At 33.0% G+C, this 12,172-nt stretch overlaps 1 protein-coding gene across 3 annotated transcripts in view; it reads left to right on the forward strand.

The window, feature by feature from the left end:
• The window catches only part of LOC124356997 (kinesin-like protein CG14535), a 420,258-nt gene that overhangs the window by 244,840 nt on the left and 163,246 nt on the right, over window positions 1–12,172 (forward strand). The gene's annotated exons all lie outside the window — the stretch shown is intronic.

Genomic DNA, 12,172 nt, shown 5'->3' on the forward strand with positions numbered 1-12,172 from the left:
AATCTTACGTAATAACATTAAAACTAAAAGCAATAAATCCCATCTTTTATAATAAACTAATTTTTAACTTTATGGATAATTTTTAATATTTTAATACGCAAATAAACTTTATCAAATCTATACTGATACTGTTATAATACGTTCAACGTACTAAACAATAGACTCATTGTAATTAATCTCCAGTTACTTTTAATAAAGAATTATTGATCCTACGGTTATTACACACAATACCATTTTAATATAAATTTATGTTTAAATTGCTTAACGCGGTATTGTCACATGGACTTATTATTAGTGTAAAATTCTGTTTTCTTAAATATTTACTTTCCTTACCATTTCTGAAACATTAACATTATTGTGTTGTAGTATTTTAAAATTGGATTTTAATATATTGTTATTCATCCTATTTAATACATGTTTACGTTAAACATAGTTGAGCCCTCGTTATTTTTTATAAACGTAAGTTTAGCAAATACAACTTTAAGTTTTCGGAAAATTTTTTTGCAGATTTCGTTTGTCACTTGGACTGTTTAAGAGTTAGGGTATTCAAATTTGTGTTCGATTAATTTGGATTTTTAAAGCACAAAATAATTTGACACATGCTTTCATCTCTGGGGCATGGTCCTGTAACGAAACAAAAACACGGAGCATAGGTTCTTGAATTGACAACAAAATGATGGTCATCGGTTTAAAATTGGACCACGATATTGAAAATAGCACAGACTTGTCTTGTTTACATTTAATTCAGCTGCAAAAAACAGATCGGTTGTTGGAGTATTAGATATTTGTCTGGCGAGATTCATATCGTCAAACCACCCATGCTATCTGAACTTTGATTGTTGATTACTACATATGACATTAATATTCGAGTCCAAGGAAAATTTGCATCTTATATTTAACTTTTTACAATTTTAACTGCAATGCTAGTAGTTCATTTTTATATAGAAAATAATTATACAAAAAAGAGACAAATATAATGTAAACAACCCTACCAAAAGTTTGATATACTTCATACTTTATAATTCTTAACAAGTCTGAAAAATCTAAAATGTAAACTGAGCCATGAGAAACTTATTTAAATGTACGCGAACTGGAATTTATCTAAATATTTTTTGTAAGATCACATGGACTTCCACTCTACATAAATAACACTACACCCATTATACCAATAAATAAGTGTGAGAGTGTTAATTATAGTGATCAGTAGTTTGATTGAATAAGATTGTGATTGAAGAACATTTAAATTTAAATTTTCACGTAATGACTAGTTATATCTAGTAGAGTAGTGAATTAATTGCTCCTTATCTGCTGAAAAGATCTTAACTGACTTCACGCGGAACAGCTAGCTCGTAGATTCAATATAGCTTAATACAATATTTTTTTATACAATTTTGATGTTCTATTCTTGTCTGTTATATTAAAAGTAGTTAGTGAGTAAGGATGACCTTGTTGTAATTTGCTGTGATTAGTTAATTTGATGTTCTTCTGCTCCTTACCTCCTGAGTACAAATACAATGTCCTGATGAGAAAGCGGTCCTGCAACGAGAATTTCTTCAAATTTCATAATACATTAATTGACTTAGAAATGATGTTTGTATAGGCGATGAAATACCGTATCTAACACCAAACCATAGAGTGACTTATAAATTACATTACTAAATGGCCAAACTATATGGGTCTCATGAGTGTTTTTGTAAGTAAGATCTCTAATAGAAGTTATAGAGATTGGGAATTTACCAAATGCCAAGAGCTCCGCGTAGCGAATATTAATATGGACCTCCTGAATTTGTTTGGAGATTAAACCTATCTTACTACTAAAGCATATAGCGACTATGGTACTCATTATTTATCTTAAAATAATTAGTTAATTTAAACTGCAATAAAATAAAATATATGTACAGAATAACTGAACTAGAAACGGATGCTTTTAAATTCAGCAGTAAAAGTCCAAAGTAAGTTAAAATTGATTATTAAACGATAGTCATTTCAAAACAATTATGGCCACTTACATATTGGATATTCACCTTGAATAAAGGTTTATAGTTTTACAAAAGTCTACAAAAACTCGGGTATACATGCCTTGTTGCGTATACACACTTTTTCCAAATAGCCCGGACTCAATAGACTTAAAAGGTACAATTACAGAAGAGATGCTCTCAATTGTACAGTGGAGTGTACTCGAGTTGCGGATGACAGACTCTAAACCTGCACCCATTTCAATGGCGACCACGTGAGTGATACAGTGTTAAGCGAAATCTGCTAGCATATGGTTATTTTGATCTTACTTTGTGTAACAATATAGTAATATCACTTAACTTTTTGCTTATCTTTAAAATAGTTTACCATGTGTGACCGTCTATATCAACTTTTAAACTACCGTTGAAATAAAGAAAATCTTTGAAAATATTTCTCTGAAAACGATGTAATTCTGTTGAAATACTAAAAATAATAATTCATAATGCTTCTTCTTTATATGGACACTTTTCTCCCCTAGTTTTTAAATGAATTATTCCTTCCCCCTGCGTCTTCACATGGGAAATTCTCTTCTCCTGTGATTTTTAATCTTGAAACTTTTTTGCTCTGCCTCTTCATTTTGAAACTTTCCTTACCTTTTTGTAAAACAAATTTAATTAAATTACTTCCTTTCAGAATAGTATTTGCGACGTAAATTAAAAAATTGTAAAGAATGTATTTTTATTTATTGTAATATATTACAAAGAACACCTGTTTTTGCTTAGTTATGGAAATAAAACCTTTAGATACTATGTAAAAATAATCGTACAGCCATCGTGTTTTTGCAAGGACAATGGAGAAGGATGGGCCAATCAAGCGCCACTCAGCCCCCGGTGTTAATTATGTGTAGCGACTAGCGACTGTAATGATGTGGCAACATCGATCCTTGCCTCATTTACTCCATCTACTGTTGGTTAAACATAGAGCACTTATAACATGGATCTAATTACATTATGAGGCGTGGCCTCATACCAGCCTAGTACTTACACTTCTTCAGTTAATTTATTCTAAACACGATTAATATCATACGAGATAAAATTACTTGACCTGTGTTTGCGTAATCATTTATAGCTCCGCTTTTCTGTGGCAATTAAGAATGGCATGCAGTACTTAAGATAAGGAGGAAATTAAAGGCAGGACTGATACAAACCTATTAACGTTTGAATTTGTTTCAGGATAATTATTTTATATTTGCTGCGAAAAAGGTCAGCATGCGTTGACATTGTCATTCCTTTATTTCAATGTAAATTGAAATTGATTAATCGTTCTGAAATGTTTAACATCAGTTAAAAATATTATTTTATCAAATGCGTTATTAAAATATAATAAATAAATATTTTGATATTAGATGAATCTTTTATATTAAACCTTTTTTGTATAAATAATGTGAGTAAACAACCCAAAGCAAACTGTTCAATAAAACCGAATAAAACTTAATGGTAACCACCTGGTATCTAAAAGTCTCTCCACTCATTTCCATTTACAACTCTTAAACTGGACGTAGGAAATGATTTGATTAAATTCATTTAACTTTTAAAAGCATGTTGAATTTCAAGACTGAAGAGAGTTGTGTTTCAAAGGATTCATCGTTTAATTAAATATACCAACCAACGTTTACGCACTTTTACGATCCCACGTGACTTCAATTGATAAAAATAAAGTTTGCAGCATTTAGAAACACTTTTACAATTTTAGCGTAATAACGATTTTTAGCAGGGTACATAACGACTTCCTAAGGCGTTTCCAAATCGGTTACCACAAAAATGGAGTCTGGTAATTAACCCGCGTCTACCGATGTTCCCTGGGTGGCCGAAGTCGCTGCGGGCGGACCACCGGTGTACTCGAGTACGGGACCTGCTGTAGTACATCTCTGCCTTTGTAATCAGCTGGTCTCTGGTGCGATCAGCTGGTTACAGGGGCGGACAAGTCGCGGACACCGCCTCTAATTAAATCATTAGGGTCCGTGTTCTACACAGTGTGGGTTGGACGGAGCTTGCTTGTTTTAGTCAAGGCTGTACAGAATGTGTTGGTACTTTACACCAACTGAATTAATTGTCGACGATGCAGTCTTTATTTAAGCACCACAATTAAAACAACCTTTTATTTATTTTGATGAGCTCATGTGCTAAAAATAAAAAGGTTTCACTCGTATCTTTTAGCTCCTTGTCGAAGACGAGATATTTGAAATGATAGTACTAAACATTTTGCATTATTTATTTTTAATTGGGATATTTCTATCGTCGTTTTTTAACACCTAAGGTTGTTGGATATTCTGTCAGAATTTTAATAAAAATGTGTTACACATTTTTGTTAGCAGCTATAATTCGAACCAACTTTAATACTTCACACTCATTTGATCACTATTTATAGTTTCAATTAAACTGGTGTAACGGTGTTCGGTTGGGAATTTTGAACAGTTTTTAGTTACCGTCCTTTAAGAAGTCTAGAAGATAATAAAAATATATGTTTTTAAATTATTTCATGAGTACTTGTAGGCAATTATATTTATATGCATCTTTTAATCAGGCTCAAAGAAAAAGGGCTGAAGATAATACTATAAATTTTTGTACACTATGTATATAAAAGATGACGGAAATGAATAACATGGTTTTATTAACTAAAAAATTTCTAAATAAAATTATATTGAATATAATGATATAAAATATTTAATTTCTCAAAGGAATAAATAAAAAAACTTCACAGTCACTGAAGCTAAAATACATGGGAAAATCACACTTTTATCTTCATGTTTAATTTGTGCATTGTTACAAAACTAACAAAAATTCCTAATTTAACAACTTAAGTACTCGTAAAGCGATATTTCTGTTTTTTATTCTGCTCTGTGTTCTGGGAAGTATATAGTCGTATTATAGGCCTGCAACTTGGAAACTTAAAAATTAACCTAACTAAAGCTTGTTTTGCCACCGGTCGGTGGTGAAGTTGTACTCTAAGACAAAATAGTCTAAAATGAGTTATAAAATCTACTTTGACGTCACTTAATATTAAGTATACAAAAGAAATGCCACTCAATAGGAAAAAAGAACAAATGTAGCGGAGAGATAGTAGGGAAAGAGTGCAGGAAGGGCACGTCTAACTCCATTATTAACGTTGGTTACTGCTAGTTTTACACTCTTTGTTAACGCCTGGCTCTTTAAACATCCGTGTCCATCACCTGATCTTCTTCCGCATACATCATTCGAATCACATCTTCCGATCACATCTTTACTTCAGAGAACTCTTAGTGCAGTTTATTTATGGAATAGAAATGTAAAGGACTCACTCTTGATATGATTCTGAAATATGGTGAATGACAAGTTCTAGCCTTTTTAGTTTCACTGTTTATTTACATTTTTATTTTCATAATGGCTTATTATATTCCGGTTCACATAGCTTCCTTATGTGACAGGTCGATGAAAATTGAGATATACTATGATATGTTTACATAATAGAAAATCACCATTTGTATAATATGTATACATAGAATATATATATATATATATATTTATATATTTATATATATTAATGTAATGAAAATAACTAAAACCCTTTAAATTAAAACTTTTTATTACATACACGTGTTTCGGTTTTTAACCATCATCAGTGTACATTGACCTCTAAAACAAACCTTTATAAATAGGATGTTTACATTTATTGTATATTATGGATGATTATTAAACAACTAAGTCGTTATTATAACTAAGTTAAGTCGTTAGAAAAATAAATTAAGATCTGTACCATTGGTTACTTCTATAAATAATTCTTAACCAAACATTTTTTTTCTGGCGTTATTTTTATGGCAAAGAATGTGAAATAATTGTAATGGATGAAATACGTTTCTAGTGGAAGTTGACTGATTGGTGATATATGCAGATCACAAAGTCGAGGTTTCCATATACTGTATGTCATTAATCTGGGAGACACTACTGAGTTGGGAGGTAAGCCACCCATCCAAGTTTAGTTGTTTATTTCGATCAAACTAAAGTTATAATTTTATTTAATTATTTAGCACGAAACTAAATGTGTGCATTAAAGCGTATTAAAACCGACACCCAGAAGATGTGTGATCGAGTTTTCTTAATAGAAAAACGTCTTCCAAATTTCTTTATGATCAGCAATCTTCGTTAGACAATAATACCCACTACAAGCAATTATACTCGTTTACCTCATGGCCACTTAACAGGGGAGGAATGAGGCATCCTTACTCGATAGTGGTACGTTAAAAGCTACTATCCTTAATGATCCTTAGCAGCATCTCCAACTCTGTCCGATATCCTTTCTCTTCGGGCCAGACTCGTAAATCGTGCTTCCCTAAAGCGGACTGCATTAGCACACTTCTCGATAGTTAAATTTTAAGAAGCAGATCTGTGGAATTAACCACTTTTATCGTGACAATGCGACATTCCGTTTCTATTCATTTTACATTTTAAAATTTCTATAAAATATTCCTTTCAACATTACTTAAAATATGTAGTGAACAATCCTATTCATTGACAGTAAGAAAACAAAGTAAGAGTACGCCCTACCATCTTGAAACAAGTTTCACTAACTTTGCTTGCAAAATTTCAAGACAGTAACTCATTTCATTAAGCTATTATGTCACATGTTAAAATGTCACAAGATTGTACTCTTTTTCTTTACAAATTTGTTTATCCTGCTATTTTCTTATGGTTACCCTTAAGAGGAATGTGAAAATGTTTGCTTACGCTCAGCCAAATCTCATGGAGTCAAGTGCACCATCATCGAGCTCTATGTTTTTTACATAGAAATAAAGCTTCATACAAAATTTCAAATCTGTAGGTCAATTCGTTCTTGAGACATCCCTGTCAGACAGACAGACAAATAAACTTTTTCCACTCCTTCGAATTCTCGAGGCTTCGCTAACGGGCAGCTTAAGTTTCATTACATTAAGTTTCTACAAAAAAAATTATGGTTGCCTGTAAAGTCGGTTTTACGGGCGAAGATTTTACGTGACAACGTCTTTTTCTCGGTAGAATATTTATTGATATGAATATTATTAAATTGCGCAATAGGAACAAGGAATTGAATGAAAATAAGAATTGCACAAATTTTAACTATAGAAATATATTTTGTTTACTAAAACATTGTACATAATTTGAAATTAATTAAAATTTGTTATTGTAAATGGTAAAGTTGAATAAAACATTTAATAAAATTGGAATTTGAAATTCTTGCTAAACACAGTTAAATTCTAACTCCGCGCGTGGTGATTGGTCGGTTTAGTTCGTTTGTTTGGTCGCACTGTTATGACAGGTTAGAGGTTATAATTTGTTATTTTAAATGTTTGACTAGCAATACGCGCTGTTTCTTCTCAATCGACTGAATTACGATTGATTGCAGAGTGATTTAAACTAATAATTTACTTAACACTATCAACATTTGTCAATAGTATGACATAACCTATAAACTCAGTTTCTCAACTTTTGTGTCAATCTAACAATTAATCAATCAATCATAGTTTACGATAATGAAACATCAGTGTACAATTATTTACCTTTATTGTTGTAGTTGTTGTAAATGACGAATCTAAGCACTCCACATTTTCACGAATAAACATAGTTATCTGCTTTATCCCGTGCGGCGGACCCACAGTTATCTGCTTTATCCCGTGCGGATCCCGTGCGGCGGACCCACTGGACGGGCATCGTAACGTTACCGGGCGTTACACTTTTTCATGAGTGACTCCGAGCCGCAACGTAATTTAAGACGTTGTCACGTCAAAATAAAATAAAATAAAAACAATAGAAACAGTAAAACTAAAACCAAGCAATGTCTGAACAACGGTTCAATACTTTTCTGGCTATAACATATGTAGTTAAACTTCACTAACGCGCAGCCTATTACATTACGTTTGTACAAAAAATAAAATAAAAATCAATAGAAACAGTAAAACTAAAAAACTAATCAATGTATTAACAACAGTTGAATAATTTTTTGGCCATAACATATGTAGTTGAACTGCCGTGCAGTAACTGTCCTACTAAAAACTCGGTGTGAATAAAGACAACTTTATTTTCCCTTCTATATCATTTCTGCAGACATTTTTGTCTCTTTCAATTAGTGTTTTGTTAGTAATTGCCTTTTCGTGATTTGCAGCTATAACCTTGGAACCGGTTATCAAATTAATTAAGATTAGGCTCATATGTTTTAGCGTGTGAAAACGTCACGCTTGAGCCGAGAAACGAACCCAGGTTCTTGAGGTGACGCTGCAATTAGGTGTGTGAGTTATTAATCCATTGTCGTCATAAATGAGATTAATTATTAAATTTAAATTCTGATTTTGTATTTAAAGAGTCACAATTAAAATATTAGATAATGTTGGTCAATTCCTTTCTAGAGATATTTTATAGACATTTCCAGCTAACACCTGGTTCAATATTACGAGAACACTATCAATTTTATAGATTATCAATAACACCTAATTGTTACTATGATCAAACAAAAATACAGCAGCTACAGACCCTCTGACGGAATCGAATTAACAGCCTAGTAATTAAAATGCTTGTAACGTTATTTGCTAACTTCCGAACATAACAGCTTTGTAAACGTCTGCTTAGTTCAGATCAACAACATCCGTGTCAGATACGTCCATACAGTTTGATACGTTAATGAAATCATTAAGTGAGTTTACCGTGGGTATGGAGTACTCTCTAATTGTGCCCAATTTAATTTAAGTCACGACCGTGTTTTTTAACGGTGGGAGCATTTAAATGTGATGCGTATCATAATACCCCGGTTAATTGTCCAGTAAATTGGACGTACGAAAATGAGTTACTTTGACAAATGAGCGGTACGTATGAGTTATCCTTGACATTTGAATATCCTGTATTGAGTAAAAGGTTAGTGATGCCAATTAATTAGAGTTGTCTTATCGGTACACCCGGCGGGCGAAGGGTTTCAGTCCTATTACGTTTGTTAATGGTACAACTAAATGAGCGGAAGTTTTAGTACGTGCAATAATTTCAATGCAACTATTTAGTTTTCTATATTTGAGCGCTAATAACAGTTACCTTTCCTGGAATAGCACAGCGTCAATGTAATGCTAGGGCCATTACTATATTTCACTATATTTTAAACATAAGCCGATTTTAACCACTCGGAGAAACAATTAACGATTGTATGATTGTTACACTTACAGTAATACAGTCAGTCCATCACTTTGCACACATTACCAACAATACTTTAGTTCCAGCTGTACGGTGATATCTGTTATGAAGTCTGGGTCGTAATTAGGGAAGAGTTGAAAGTTTATAAACAATTAAAGTGTATCACGACTGTCACCGTCGTTCTTAAGGGCTTTTTGGAACAAAAGGTTTATTTCAGAATCTCACGGTTCAGTATTATGTTTTCCCTTGAATTAGAATTGTCATAGGGATGATTGCTGTCTCGATGTTATCATAATATCATGTTTTGTATGGTCAATATACGGTAGTCAATAGTCAAGCTCTTTATTCTATAGAGATAAGTTACACGTATAGCATGTATCAATTACTCGTTTATAAAGTTTTACCATCCACTTTACATCAAAATCAACATTCAAACATGGTAGGGCATTAAAATAATTGTTAGATTAGGATTTTTCCCATTATGTCATGGATTTAAGACTAAAGTTTTGGAATGGTGAATTTTAGAAGAACTTGAAGTTTATTTATATCGTTAAATTTGCGTAAATGGCCTTTAGGAGGGCCACATAGAGGGCCTATAGAGGGAGGAATACAATTAGTTCTGGTCAGTTTTACACTTATGAATGTAAAATAATAATAATTTTTTTTTGTAGAAAAGTTAACTTTCCTCAGATACTTGCATGAAGAGAAAATAACAAGCAAGGAATATAATTCTCATAAATGTTATATAACAACAGGAATACTTGTTAATCTAGTTTAATTAATACACAATAAACAATTTTAATTCTCTGTAAATGAAGTTGACAGAAATGAGACGGTTGGCAAAAGTTGATGTGTGACTCTTGGCAAGAACTCGTTTGGAATTAGAGACTTAATGCGCCGGAAGAACGGGTTCGACGATGGAATGGATAATGCAGGTGGTATTGTCATTGTATCAGCTGATTACAATGCCGGCCAGGATCAAGGTCACGCTGCTGCCAACCTGCCGGCACCAAATTACCCCGAGGCACGCGACAACAATAACCATTCATCGATAGTGATTATCCACTTGTCAAAACATTCAGCTCTCTTGGGGGCAATTAGGCTGGGCTCGTATTTCACGTCAAGTACCTCCGACTGTCGCTCGCTCAGTTTGGTCTGCAGCTCCATACGTTTGTTCTCCGTGTTCATAACAGTTCAAGTTAATTGGGACCTTTGACTTCGCCTAAAACCGTTGATCATATTACATTGTTATTGACGGTCTCGCCTTGCTACCTCATTGTCATTGTAAGTTCACAATTTAAAAATTACTTGTTTCTAATCTTTTTTGTATTTATCCGGAAAATGCAAAATATTCACCCATACTAACGTTTAGCTTAGTTTACTGCAAAATTATTTAGGTGTGCAAATATTCTCAATTAAAAAGTAACTAAAAAGTCATTTATTTGTATTATATGAATATGAAGTTTTGCAGTGTTCGCACGCTTTTACTTTTAGTATTAATTGAAATTATTTATCTATAGGCCTATGCTGTAAAGTAGGAATATGCATTTATTAATATTTTACTAATGTAAAAAAAAATCAAATTAAATAACTATAAACAATTGTTTTTTACATATTTTAACGCCAATTATTCAGCGCTATTTGTTGGCCACCGCTTTTTTATGCCTTAAAACCTGTATAAATTGTTGCATTCCCTTCAAAGCGATTAAAGAAGAAGAAGAAGTAGATTGTAATCTGTAGATATTATCACTTACCTTTTAAAAAATACATATTTTATATATATTACTGTTATTAATTTTCATTTTACTGTAATGATCAATTGTTGAGAGAAAATGCTTCCTGGATAACCTAGAATTATAATTTATTTAAATGTTATTCATTGAATACGGAGATAATATTTCCGTGTCCCACGAATACGATTTATTTAGCGTTCACTTCGTTTCACTCATCTATCAACTAGTTTCATGAGTTCTTCTCGCTACACGAATAATGATCGCATGTGTTTGTGATATAGAAGTTTTTACTGTTTGTTACTTCTTCGTTAATTTAAAAATCAAACTATCCAATCATTTTCGTGAGGCTTTTCGTTTTCAAAGAAACCTTCATCAGACACACATAAGTCACATACAATGAAGTATGGAAGGATCCGACAGAGCGTAACAAATGAGTTACGGAGAGACGTACGGACTGTCCTTTTCCAGTTTGACTCAAAAATCCATAGAGTTCTTCCTGGGGCCAAGAACTTCACCATGATCCACGTGTCTAGACCTTTATCTATTCTATCAAGAATGATCACACATGCGCACAGATGACAATACTATTTTTAGAACACTTTGTCGAATCATTAATAATAATTATTATTTTGAAGAAAGGCACAAGTAAATCGTAAAACTGATGGGCTGAAATTAGACTAACAATCCGTTGTTGTTTTGTTCCAAAAAATTCCATTCCAGCAGTGATTTAATAAAGCTGATGATATCTTATTCCTGCTGTTTTGAAAACAATGAAAGATTCCAAAAATATCATTCCCGGAACAGCTGCTAACGAATGCACGCTACAGTTCTCACCGCTGTTTATTTGTTCTCCGCCGTCCGCTATTGGGAATTTATCACGTTATTAATTGAAGCCGTAATTGCAGCGCTCGGCATGTGTGAAAACGTGGGCTGCCAATTAAAACTGGAATGGAGCCAGGACGGAGATGTAAAGTACAGGGATCGGACGTCGTGGAGCGGCAGTGCCATACCGTGGGAAGGCGCACCGCTGCACAACTCGGTAGTTTTCTTCGTTTATTTGGTCAGGTGAACTACCCACTCGCCGCGCATTAGTCGGCTATATTTCTATCAGCTAGTCGACATAACGACCACACTTTTACACCCCAATCAATTCGTTTATCACAAGTGGAGAGGCGAATAGACGTAATTTCCTATTACCAACGGAATTGAAATGATTGTGTTACCGAATTATAATTAGTAATTTACATATCATTCAACGTCATTTAACGAAGTCCTCTTCTTAAACGTGTTTCGGTAAACAAA

This window comes from Homalodisca vitripennis, chromosome 3 (assembly GCF_021130785.1).
Source record: "Homalodisca vitripennis isolate AUS2020 chromosome 3, UT_GWSS_2.1, whole genome shotgun sequence".
NCBI classification, from domain to species: Eukaryota; Metazoa; Arthropoda; class Insecta; order Hemiptera; family Cicadellidae; genus Homalodisca; species Homalodisca vitripennis.